The sequence below is a fragment of the Carassius auratus genome, chromosome 43 (genome assembly GCF_003368295.1).
Source record: "Carassius auratus strain Wakin chromosome 43, ASM336829v1, whole genome shotgun sequence".
Classification (NCBI taxonomy): domain Eukaryota; kingdom Metazoa; phylum Chordata; class Actinopteri; order Cypriniformes; family Cyprinidae; genus Carassius; species Carassius auratus.
The window spans coordinates 15,892,610-15,906,366 of record NC_039285.1 but is presented as its reverse complement, the minus strand read 5'-3'; positions in this window follow the sequence as shown (position 1 = coordinate 15,906,366).

Sequence of the window (13,757 nt, the reverse complement as noted above, 5' to 3'; positions counted from 1 at the left end):
TATCTCCAAATCTGTTGCTATGCATTTGAGACACTCAAGCACTCAAGTTCAATTTAATGAGAATAAGACAAACAAACGAGTACAAAAACAATGCTGGGAAGACGACAATCCAATATGGAACCCCTTGGAGTTCCCAGAAGGGCCTACCTGCTGATTGTAATCATCAATAAGGGAGTGATCCAATATGTCCCTAGCAGGCACCCAACTCCTCTCCTCCAGACCGTAACCTTCCCAGTCCACCAGGTACTGGAATCCTCGTCCCCTCCGTCTCGAGTCCAGAATACGATTAACCGAATAAGTCGGTTCCCCATCTACGAGACGCGGCGGTGGGGGAACCGGAGTAGGCAGATTAATACATGCATAAAACACGGGTTTAATTTTGGACACATGAAAGGCGGGGTGTATCCTCCTGTACGCTGGAGGTAGTTTGAGGCGGACTGTCACCGGACTAATAATCTTGGTGATAGTAAACGGGCCAATAAATTTGGGAGCTAACTTGTTAGATACAGAATGCAGAGGAATGTTACAGGTAGAAAGCCACACCTTTTGACCCACGATGTAAACAGGAGGCTTTGACCGGTGGTGATCGGCCTTGGCCTTAGTGCGCTCCCTCACCCGGAGCAGAGTCTCGCGGGCTCTGGTCCAGGTGTGGTGGCACCTCTGGACAAACATGTGAGCGGAGGGGACCTCGAATTCAGATTCCAGACTGGGAAAGACTGGTGGCTGGTAACCTAAACTGCACTGAAACGGAGAAAAGCCCGTAGCTGACACTGGTAACAAATTGTGAGCGTACTCCACCATAGAGAGTTGTTGACTCCAGAAAGACGGATTCTTGGAGACCAAACATCGCAACGTCCGCTGTAAATCTTGGTTGGCTCGCTCAGATTGTCTGTTACTTTGGGGATGATAACCCGAAGACAAGCTAACTGACGCTCCTAGCAATTTACAAAACTCTTTCCAAAATTTGGATATAAATTGAGATCCCCTGTCAGAAACCACGTCTACCGGGAGGTCATGAAGCCGAAAGACGTGATCTAGGACAGTGATCGCTGTCTCCTTGGCTGTAGGTAATTTGGTCAAGGGAATGAAATGTGCCGCCTTCGAGAACCGGTCCACTACGGTCAAAACAACCGTCATGCCATTAGAGGGTGGGAGGGCGGTAACAAAATCTAGTGTGATGTGGCACCAGGGTCTCGAAGGGACAGACAGCGGTTGAAGGAGCCCATCAGGAGGTCGGTTAGATGACTTACCACTGGCGCAAACTGAGCAAGCCAAAACAAAAATCGCAGATGTCACGAGCCATACGTGGCCACCAGAATCGTTGTTTAACCAACCCATTAGTTCGACTTATCCCTGGGTGACAAGCCACATTAGAACAATGACCCCACTGGATGACCTCGGACCTTAACTCCTCCGGTACAAATAAACGGATCGGTGGACAACCGTGCGGAGGCGTTACCCCTTGTAAGGTTGTCTTGACCTTCGACTCCACCTTCCATACGAGTGCTGAGACCTAATTTCTCAGGTAAAATACACTCGGGAGTCACCGGGCAGGCAGAGGGCTCAAAAAGGCGTGATAAAGAATCGGGTTTGATATTTTTGGAACCCGGGCGGTACGATAAAGTAAAATCAAAGCGACCGAAAAAAAGTGCCCACCGAGCCTGCCTGGAATTGAGTCTTTTGGCAGTTCTAATGTACTATAAATTCTTGTGATAGGTCCAAACAATGAAAGGTACCCCTGAGCCTTCCAGCCAGTGACGCCACTCCTCAAAAAAGAATTTGACGGCCAACAACTCTCTGTTACCAATGTCATAATTGCGTTCAGCAGGAGATAATCGATGGGAAAAAAACGCGCAAGGATGTACCTTATCGTCCAAGACAGCACGTTGGGACAACACTGCTCCTACCCCCACCTCTGACGCGTCGACCTCCACCACGAACTGCCGTGTGGGATCAAGGGCCACAAGGATGGTAGCCAAAACAAAACAGCTTTTGAGGTTAGTGAACGCAGCCTCAGCTGCGTCCGACCACCTGAACGGAGTACTGGGAGAGGTCAAAGCTGTCAGAGGTGAGGCTAGTTGGCTGAAATTGCGAATGAAACGCCGATAGAAATTGGCGGTATTAAAGGTGGTTTTCCATTCATCCCCCTTCCTGATGTGGACCAAATGTTAAGCTTTACGTAAATCCAATTTTGTGAATACGGATCCTCCCTGTAACCTCTCGAAAGCTGAAGACATGAGTGGTAATGGATAAGTGTTCTTTATCGTAATGTTGTTCAGCTCTCAGTAATCAATGCAAGGTCGCAGAGAACCATCCTTCTTACCCACAAAAAAGAATCCTGCCCCCGCTGGAGAAGAGGAAGGAAGGATGAACCCAGAAGCTAAGGAATCAGAAATGTATTTCTTCATGGCCTCCCTCTCAGGAATTGAAAGAGAGTATAACTTGCCTTTAGGCGGAGACTTACCTGGCACTAAATCTATGGTACAGTTGTAGGGACGGTGCGGAGGAAGAGAAGCAGCACGGGACATACTGAACACCTCCTTCAGGTCCAGATACTCTGCGGGCACGTTTAGCAATACCATGTTCTCCTTCTGAAAGACAGAAACAGGGACAACAGGACAAGCAGGAACCAGACAAGACTCATGACAACTTTCACTCCACAATGTGACTGTGTTGGAACCCCACTCCACTCGTGGATTATGTTTCATTAACCAGGGGTGACCTAACACAATGGGAGCTACAGGGGAGTCCATGAGGAAAAAGGATATGGTTTCACGATGGTTGCCAGAGGTGAGCATTTTGATGGGTTCAGTGTAGTGTGTGACGTGAGGCAGTTCCTGGCCGTTGAGTGCGGTGACATGGATGGGAAGAGACACAGGTAGGACAGGAATGTTCAGGTGCTGTGCAAGGAGTGAGTCGATGAAATTACATTTGGCTCCGGAGTCCAGAAGGGCGTGACAGTCGTGTATGTGATTCTCCCACCGCAGTTTCACCGGAAGGAGAGTCGATGATGTTGTTGAGGACTTCCCAGCGGAGATCCCACCCAATAGTAGCCTCAAGTTTACTACCGGGCTGGCTCTTTTACCGGGCAAGAGAAGATGGTGTGTCCTGAGCCTCCACAGTACAGACATAGTCCTTGGGACCTCCGCTGTTCTCTCTCCCTCTGGGACAGCTGAGCTCTACCCACCTGCATGGGTTCGTGGTCGTCGACGGGGCCGACCGCGTTCTCTCGACTCGAGCGCACTTCACCGGAGAGATGGTATGGCACGTAGGACTGGTCTGACGAACCCAGGCAATTAATCCATGCATCAACTCGCAGAGGCAAGTCAATAAGACAATTTAATGTGGGGGCCAGCTCGAGGAGGTAGATCTCCTTTTGAACACGGTCAGACAACCCATGCAGGAATCAATCCCACTGCACTGCCTCGTTCCACTGGCACGCGGCCGACAGGGTGCAGAACTGAATAGAGTAGTCCGTGACAGAAGCTGTTCCTTGATGAAGGTCCGAGAGCTGGTGAGCGGCCTCCCTGGCGCAACATGGATGTTGATTCTCCCACACCGCCGTCCCCCATAGGGTGGCCTTGCCCGACAGTAGAGTGAGCGTAAATGCCACCTTAGATTCCTCGGTGGCGAAGGAGCGGGGCTGCAAGGCGAAGTGCATAGAACATTTATTCAGAAAAGTTCTGTACAAAGCTGGCTAACCGGAGTAGTTTTCTGGCGCCGGATGTCACGGCTCTGGCCAGAAGTGATCCTGGTGGGTCTCCTGGGGGACGGGCGGCACAGGCGGTGCGATGGGCACAGTGGGAAAAGTGAGCTGATGGATCTGCTGGGTGAGCTCGGAGACTTGTGCCACCAGTGCTTGGATAGCGCGTCCGGTGTTCGAGATGCTCTCCTGCTGCTGATCCATGCGTTTAACACTGTGGTGCATAAAGTCCGTGAGAGTGTTAGTGCTCGCTGCTTCCATGGTGGTGAGAACGTTCTGTGACGACTGGGTGAAGGAGGAGCTGGAAACAAGTGTGAGTTTAACAATTCAATGAGAATGAGACAAACAAACAAGAGTACAAAAACAATGTTGGGAAGTAGGTCTGGGATAAACGATTATTTTTTCGATGCATCGATTAATCTAACGATTAATTTTTCCAGACCGATTCGATTTCGATTATGTCCCCATTAATTGACTACTAACAATTTATACATGTTGATTTACATATCTGAATGAAAAAAAACATGAATTCCTTAACATTGCAATATGTTTATTGCTCTTAAAATTACAAAATATAAGACTGACTAAAAATGCATTACTTTGCACTTTTATAGAGATAGCATTCAATAAAACCTTCAAGCCTTGAAAACACATAGCTTACTGAAACAAGCCTACTGAACACATAGGGCCTAGCTTACTGAAAAAAGTTCTTCTTTCAGATGAAAATAACAACAACTTGATGTCTAGCATAAAAAAAGGTCACCCAAAATACTTGTTTAGAGCAATTGAAAGAATACACTAACCAATGTAAACTTGAGGGCTTTAAGCTAATACAGAGATTGCTTTTCCAAAAAAAATAAATAAAATAAAATAAATATTAACAGTGGGAGCCAGCAGCCTGTCATGGAGAAAAAAAAATCTCTGAATGCTCCACGTGAAACTTTGGTGTTCTGCCCTTTTTCTATCGTGTCTAATGATTTTGGTTAATATGCACAAGGGAGAGAGAGAGAGAGAGCAATACAGAGCTCGTGTAGTTTGAAGACTGTGTGTGCGCGAGCGCGTGTGAAACTTTGGTGTTTCGCCCTTTTCCTATCGTGTTTAATGATTTTGATCAATATGCACAAGAGAGAGAGCAAGAAGCGCTCGTGTTGTTTGAAGACTGTGATTGTACATCGCGTATATTCAGCGCACATAAGGTAAACGTTTTTCAAACGTTTTTTGAGAAATAAAAACAGGTCGACGAATCGATGCGCATATTTTGCGTCAACGTATTTTTTGCGTCAACGTCATCGATAACCTCGACGTGTTGTCCCAGCCCTACTGGGAAGACAACAATCCAAGATGGTGGGAAGACGGTGAGTAATCCAGATGATGATGGTGAGAAGGCAGTGAGTAATCCAGATGATGATGGTGAGAAGGCAGTAGGAGAGGATGGCAAAGGAACTGTGGGGAATAGAGCCGAAGGTAAGTCTGATGCTGAGTAAAAGTGCGGAGAGTGGATGAGGTTCGGGGGAAAGACACGGACATCCAACGCAAACGACACAGAAGCAAAAGACAGAGTACCGACATTAAACAACGTTCTCACAAACACAAGACGTGAGACAAGCCAATATATAGGGAGTGAGTAATGAGTGACAGCTGCTGCTGATGACAATTAACGGAGACGCCCACAAACTAATCAGTGCAGACGCGAAACACACCGACTTCACCACAAAGTGCAAAACCCAGAGAGATCACGGTTTACCAACCGTGACACTTAGTTCCTTCATATGGAGTAAACAAAAACCAAGATTAAAATTTTCAAAGTTGCAACTCTCTAGTTCTAAAGGGGGCTTGGATCTGCCAAGCATTAGAAAATATCAAATGTCTGTGTCGGCAGTTAAGAAGATATTCTTGAATCCCCTATTGAGAAAGCAGATATCTTGCTTTAATAACACCCTTTGCTTATATGAAGTGGCAAACGCGCAAGACCTTAGAAGAATATGGGAGGGTGAGTTGCAACAGACGATAACAGAGGAGGATTGGGAGCGGGTTTGGACTCAGGCAAATAAAATCTCTGTTTGCAACAGGGCTAGAGCCATTCATCTTAGGATTGTGCATAGAATGCATATCACACCACTCCTTAGAAGTAAATTTGACCCAAGCAATACACCATTGTGTCTTGAATGCAAGGTGGAAGTGGGGGACCATTTGCATTGTTTTTGGGACTGTTCTGTAATTAGAACTTATTGGTCAAAAGTAGTTAAATATATGAGTCAAATGTTTGGATTAGTGTTACAGCTGGACCCATTGTTTTTGATTTCAGGTCTTCCAAATAGACATTTACCAAATAGATTCACTAGACGTCTATTTGACATCCTAGCCTTTGCTGCTAGGAAAAATATATTGTTATCCTGGATCAGTGAAACTACCGCCAGGTGGCACAAAGGGAAAGATTTCAAACTGACTGCAATTATATTTTGTTTTGTAAAAGGAGATCCAATAACAAAATAAAACAAAAATAATTTTTATAATATGGCATTAAAATATCCTTATAAATCATAAGAAATCTAATTTAAAATACATTTTTAGAAAGTTAATTTCAAAACGTGAGATAGTCTAAAGGCAATTGTCTAATGTATCAAAAAAAGGAATTTACACAAAGGCTCTTACTGCATATTATGGTTATTAAACGTTAATTATGAAACCATTTAAACTACAACATTTCCTCAAGTTGTATTAAGGGGCTTTCATTTCGATCTACAGGCTAATGAATATTTTTGAATGCAAAATCCTGAGCTTTGCCGTTGGTGCACTGTACAAGCATACATATCGATTTGTACAAGGCTGCACATTCATAAGACTTTGTTCGGATCGCAATTTTCTCTGACTCATTCCATCATTTTATCATCATTATTTTTTTTTACATTTATAAAAAATAAATAATAAATAATAATAAAAAATCTGCTGTGAAAAATAAAGAATAATAGGCTAAACCTGCGACATGAAAAACTAGAATTTTTACAAAAAATGGGATATTAACTTGATGTGTGCATTATGCCATAAAAAATGTAATGATTGATAAGGTAACTTATTGTTGCATGTTATAGGCTAGGTCTAGTTCCAACAGATATTTTGGCACTATAGTCACATTAATGTCACAAATTATGAAAGGCTTGAAACTTACATTTAATAATTTGCTTATTTCTTTCAGCAGGTCACACATATTTATTCATTATCTGGCCTTTTTAAAACACATTTTATTCCCATATACAGAGCCCATGACTTGCCGAACATTATGTCCACAAATTAAGAAATGTATCACTTTTTATTTTTAATTTGTATTAATTAAAACGTGTTTAAATAATAATTAATACATTTAAAATAAATAAATAATAAGGTTTTGTATACAGAATTTGGCCTTGCAGGAGATTGGGGGAATCCATAAAATGTAATAATAATAATAATAATAATAATAATAAACGAATTAGACAACACAATACAACTTAATAATTTTGTCATTTAATTAGAAAACAACCCCTGATTCACAACATTTGTTTTCAAACACAGAAATCAGGTAGAGCCCTGCACGGACCTTAGACGTAAGCTCTATAGCAGCCATTTGCCAACAGCTTACCAGTTTCCTTGGCCCGAGACCGACTGGAGCTTGTGTCTCTTTTCTACGGAAGTTCTAAGCGGCCATGCATTATAATTTTTTTTTCTTTTTGTTTTCTCGTTATAACGACTTATTTTTCTCGTTATCTCGACATAACGAAGTTCGTTTTCTCGTTATAACGACTCATTTTTCTCGTTATCTCGACATAACGAAGTTCGTTTTCTCATTATAATGACTTATTTTCCCCGTTATCTCGACATAACGAACGTTTGTTTTCTTGTTATAAGGACATGACAGTTTTACTGTTGCTATAGTAACGAACTCAACTTTGACAGGCATCTGATGGACAACCATGCAGGCGCTCTTACTGTAGCCTATATTTCAGCAAATTTAGCTTCGCCTAGGTAATAATGTCTACAATACTGTATATAAATAAAGGCTGATCAATCACTGTTGATTTCTCCAGAGACAGTACAACGAACGTTTTGTTTTTGTAATTAACATGTTTAAATGGCAACACCGCGAAATTAGAGCTGCTTGGATTAAACTCACTTTTCATTTTCCCTTTATTTGAAATAAAATTATACATAATTTGTAATTTGTAGTAGTCATTATATGATGTAGCAGATATCATGTGTGTTACAAGCTTCTGTTTGAAAAGAGCGTCCGTGTGTACTTGTAGTGTGTGTGTGTGTGTGTGTGTGTGTGTGTGTGTGTGTGTGTAGAAAAAAACGATTACATTATAGAACAAAACTGAATTAAATTAGCCTATGGATTTTACATATACATCACATTTCTGATCAGTATGGTTAACAATAAAGATTAGTAATAAGGAAAAGAAGAACATCAGCCTACATCGTTAAATCCCGTCCTACTGTAGATAAACAGAACACAGTGATGTCAACTTTGGTTTTGATAAAGCAGTTATTTTATGACACAGAACGCATTGGTGAAACTCATGCATCTAGCAGGAACTTAATTCACAAAATATTCATATTGATTCAAGCATTTAACATTTATGAATTAATTAAATGTCAGTAATGAAGACTGCACAAATTATAGCGATCACGAGGAAGGTCCGCGTACAGTAAAATGGAGAGTGTACAACACCGCATCAGTTATATTCAGGTCTATAGTGCCACCTGCTGGCGCAGTTTTGTAAATTCTTAGAGAAAATGAAGTCGTTATAACGAGAAAACGAACTTCGTTATGTCGAGAAAACGAGAAAATTAAGTCGTTATAACGAGAAAACGAACTTCGTTATGTCGAGAAAACGAGAAAATTAAGTCGTTATAACGAGAAAACAACAAGAAAAAATATTATAATGCATGGCCGCTTAGAACTTCCGTACTTTTCTCTCTCGCCATTAAAATTGTTCAGTTTTGTTTTTAATTTAAAAGTTATATTTCGTATTACTTCATATTAATTAATCTAGAAAAATGTTTGGAACTTTTATTTACATTTTATTCTGAATTCTCATATCATCATGCTTATAATAAAATCTGTAGATATAGAACACTTTACAATGCTAGTTTTACAATACTTGTTTAAACCTTAAAAAGTGCACTGTTAATGCGCCAGTGCAATAACTTCATTCTGTTCTTCATAACAGTGGAAACAACTTGAAATACACTGTCATTTTTGCTCATAAAGGTTAATATTTCATTTGGATCTGTAAATGGTGTACACTTATTTTTGTGTAAACTCATATGAAAATGTTGTGCTTCTGTAAAATAGAGAAAATAAATTGGATGCACTTCCTGCCATCTCTGTCTGTGCAATTTTGGCTATAGCATACAGAACATTACATACAGTATAATATGGTTTGTTTTTTTCTCAGGAGACATGAGGCGCCTTTGATAGACAAACAAAGAATCTGATGAAAGAGATGCGCATCTGACAAAGAGAAAAACATTTGTTCCTAATGTGCTGCTTTGTACTATTTTCAGTTTTGCACTGTTTTAATTTTATGCAGCAATGCTGCAGTCGCAGCAACGCTACAACTGTAAATATATTGAAGTAATGAGAAATGTCCCGAGACATTAGGCCTAATAATTTTTTGTTTTATTATTGGCCAATTCCAGCATTGACAGGACATTCAATCAAAACCTGAAATATAAATTCCAAAAGAATGTATTCATTACCATTTTATTAAACCATCTCTTTATGTTTTCCTAAATCCCAAACAGAGTCCAGACATCAGAAAATTATCAATCTACAGTTGCAATCAAAATTATTCAACCCCCTGACTTGCAAGACAATTTGCTGTGGAGGATAACATTTTATGAAATCAATTTAACAAAGGCATCAGTAAAGTATTAAAGAAAGTTTGTTTATACACTTTTGAGTGATTCTGAGAATGGAACATGATAAAATTTGAATTGGCTCTAAACATTAATGTTCAAAATTATTCAACCCCCTTTGTGCAGAATCTTTTATTCTTTAAAATCACCAATAAACACTGTCTGTAAGTGTTTAGAAGCTTCTGTCACCTCTCTACTACAGTTTTGGCCCATTCCACACCTGAAAAAGCTTCCCATCAACCCCCTTCTGTGCGCCGGGACATTTTTAGAATGGGTTGACCCTATTCTCTTAATAAGTATTGGGTGTAATGTTCAATAAACCAATCAGAGTGTCATCTCCCCATTCCTTTCAAGAGCGAGATGCGCTCGCGCCATGGCAGATTAGAATCCTGCACGGGTTCGGGCGTATCCGACGGGTGACCCGCAAATTTGGCTGAAACGGGTGAAAAATATCCAACCGGGTCGGACACAGGGTAAACACGGGTTCAAAACAGTCATGTGCAAATGTAAAAATAGGCCTACGTTCCACTTAAAAAAAATCACAACCGCATGAATGGCTGCATGAGTCATTAGTTAACAGAAGTAAAAGATCAGCCAACTGTTTTTTTTTTTGTTGTTGTTGTTTTTGTTTTCCGTTTATATTTATATATATATATATATATATATATATATATATATATATATATATATATATATATATAGAATCTGAATTAAAATGTGTTTCAATTTAAGCCTATTTAAAACTTTGTGTCATAAAATTATATGGCACATACAGATCAACTAACGCGATCGTTATAAAGGTGTTTAAACAACAGTACACTTCCACTTGCATGTATTTGACAATCAGAATGTCAGATGTTTAATTCCATAGCTAACACATTTGGCCTAATCTAGGCTATCCAGGGTTGTTGTTTTTTTATTTAATTGCATCTGAAAATGACTGTGCAGCTCATTCACATGTCCGCTCTGGTGCAGATCCGCGATGCTCAGCTGTGAACAATTAAAAAATGGGTGCATTCGACTTGAAGCACGACTGCAGACGGTGGTATGATTCGCTCTTTTGTTGTTCTGTTTTCTTTCAGGATCAAAAACAGTGCTTTAAGTGGGCCGGTATGCACCGGTACTCAGTACCGCCACTTCCAAATATAGCTCTTGAGCGTACCGCCACCTCTCCGTTCACCCAGAACGTGCTTTTAGCGTACCGGTACGCTCATTTGGACATCTTTTTAAATAGAGGTTTTAATCCTTTGCCGGCGCTGCCGCTTTTCAGAGCACCATTCACAATGCTTGCTTCCTCACGACAGTTCATCAAGAACTACCCTGACATCGCAAAACCACTAACTTCCCTCCTGAAAAAAAGGATAAACCCTTTGCTTGGTTTGAGCAAGCTCAAAGAACGCCTATGCTCTGCACCATGCCTTGCCTACCCCGACCCAGAAAAGGAATTATATCTGGAATCTGGATTCTCCAATCATTGCCTCAGTGCAGGCCTCTACCAGCTCCATGACAAAGACAAACGAGTGGTCGCTTATGCCAGCAAAACATTGCTTCCCCCAGAATGCAAATACTCAGACTGTGAAAAAGCATTGCTTTGCACTGTATGGGCCATTCGGCGTTTCTCCAACTACAGTACATTGGAGCACAAAAGGTCATCATAGAAATGTGTCACCAGCCAGTGACCTTTCTTAACAGCCAATGAATCAGGGATGGTGTGGTAACCAACGCACGCATAGCTACATGGCTAATGACGCTCCAAGGACGAGGCGTCGAGGCAAGATATGCCCAAAACCACAAGTCATCTCTGGGCAATTGGCTAGCAGCCTGCCAAAACTGTTCAACGGACATGCCGCACATTTCAGTGGAACCCAAAGAACTGTCACAACCACAAGTGACAAACTACAGGTACTTTGAGGAGAATGTGTGTGAAGGCATGCCCACAGCATATGTCGATGCCTGTTCTTACAATCAACAGGGACTCTTGAAGGCTGGAGCTGGTGTGGTCTGGCTCAACAATGACCCTTGCCAACCACAACAATTCAAACTGGGCCCTCAATCATCACAATATGCAGAAATAGCAGCCATCCTCATCACACTACAACTTGCTGCATCCCACAACATCAGAGAACTCCTCATCTGTACCGACTCCAACTATGCCCATCTAAGCTTCACATGACCCGCCACCAGCATGCCACTGGCGCGCAAACCCCCACCTCCTCCCACATTGAACTCTCACCTCAATTCACCGCTGATGATCTCCTCACCCTCCAAGCATCGGATCCAATTCTACAAACCATTTCCTCCCATTTCCTCCTCCGACCTATCCAATTCATCTGATCTCTGCCAACTTTACTCAATCAAGCACATGCTCCATCTCAAAGATGGCGTTCTCACATATGTCCCTGAGCCCCTAACTTCGCCAATGCTCGTAGTTCCTCAGGGCCAAAGGGGGATGATGCTGACACACGCCCACGATGCACCATGCACTAGACACCATGGTGCCAAGGCCACCTACGAAACATTCAAGTGGCATACTGGCCTAGCATGCAGCAAGACGTGGTGGAATATGTTAAAGGATGCCTGGTGTGTTGCCAGTTCCAACCGGCAAATCCAAACCACAGAACACCACTACAACGAAAGGGATTGACCTACCCATGGCCAGACCTCCAAATAGATTGGGTAGGACCCCTACCACGGTCAACACGAGGTTAACAAATACTTCCTCACCGTGGTTTGGGAATTCACAAAGTGGGTAGAGTGTCTCCCTGATCCTAACGACACGGCAGAAACAACAGCCTGCCAGTTAATGAACCACATCTTCTCAAGATTTGGACTGCCTTTAAGAGTCAACTCTGATCCAGGGACTCACTTCACCGCCGAAATTATGCAGGAAGTATGGAACCTCCTGGGCATACAGGCCAGGCTTCATATAAGCCATCACCCAATTTCCTCAGGTCAGGTCGAACAAGTCAACAGGACGGTGGCAAGCATGTTGAAGAAGTATGTGTCCGCTGTGGTGGAAAAATTAATTTAACATTGCTTCTGTATACCTAAATAAGCATGTGTTTTCTTTTCTTTACTGTGTGGGTCCAGAAGGGTGACACCTGGGGGGGAAAACAGATGTCTGAGAATGACCTGAGGGGGTCATTGGGCCATATAGTGGGCGGACGATGTCTGAGGATGACCTGAGGGGGTCACCTACATCCTAAATGTGTGAGAAACAGCCCATAGAGAGTGTTCCTTGTTTTGTGTGGAAATTTACAGCTGCTGAAACTGTGTAACCTTGGAAGAGCAGAGGTATATAAGGTGGAGGACTGCCCTCTCCCTGGGTCGGTTTCACTCTGCAGGAACTCAGTGTAAGCTTTTTTTAATTATACCTGAGAATGAGACTGTCTCTTATACTGACGAGAGTTGATTTAAATTTTGACACGACAATTTGGTGTCAGAAAGTGGGATTCCTTGGATGTGTCTTCTGGACCTGTGAGCGGACGGTGACTGGCCAATCCTGAACAATAGAAGTTCAGCCCTAACCCTGATTAGATTTGAGTGAGAAAGGGACCGACCGCCGAGGACACCACTGGAATCAGAAAAAGAACCGGAGTGGCAACAGAGCTCTCGGGTAAGAGACAGTTCATGGTATTCTAAATTTTGGGATTTAAAAAAAAATAAGGATTGGAATTTAAATTAGAAAGGGATGAACCATATTGGTTTTCTTCTCTGTGGAAAGCACAATCTGGGCGATTCCAGGAGAATTGGATTGTGAGAATACTGCGGCACAATTAATAAATTTCTAAGGGGAATTGAAACTGCTGCAACTGGCGTGATCGTAAATTGAGTTAGAAATTGAGATCAAAGCGATCCAGATATTTCGAAGCGATAAGCTGAGATCACGCTCGAGCGGTTAACATATTTCTAAGAGGGAAAGTGAAACTGTGCGAGTATTGGCTCTCCGACTTGGCCGGGGATTAAGTCGGATCTGTTGGAGACGTCTGACAGATTATAGGCGCGCCGAAGGGAATATCCACAGAGGAGAAACCGGGAGATATGGGAAAGTCTCAGAGCAAGCTCGCTGAATATGATACACTGGTGTTTAGACAAAAAAAAAAAAAAGTGGATGACCAAAAATGCATGCAAGATGTGGGGAAATTAATTAAATACC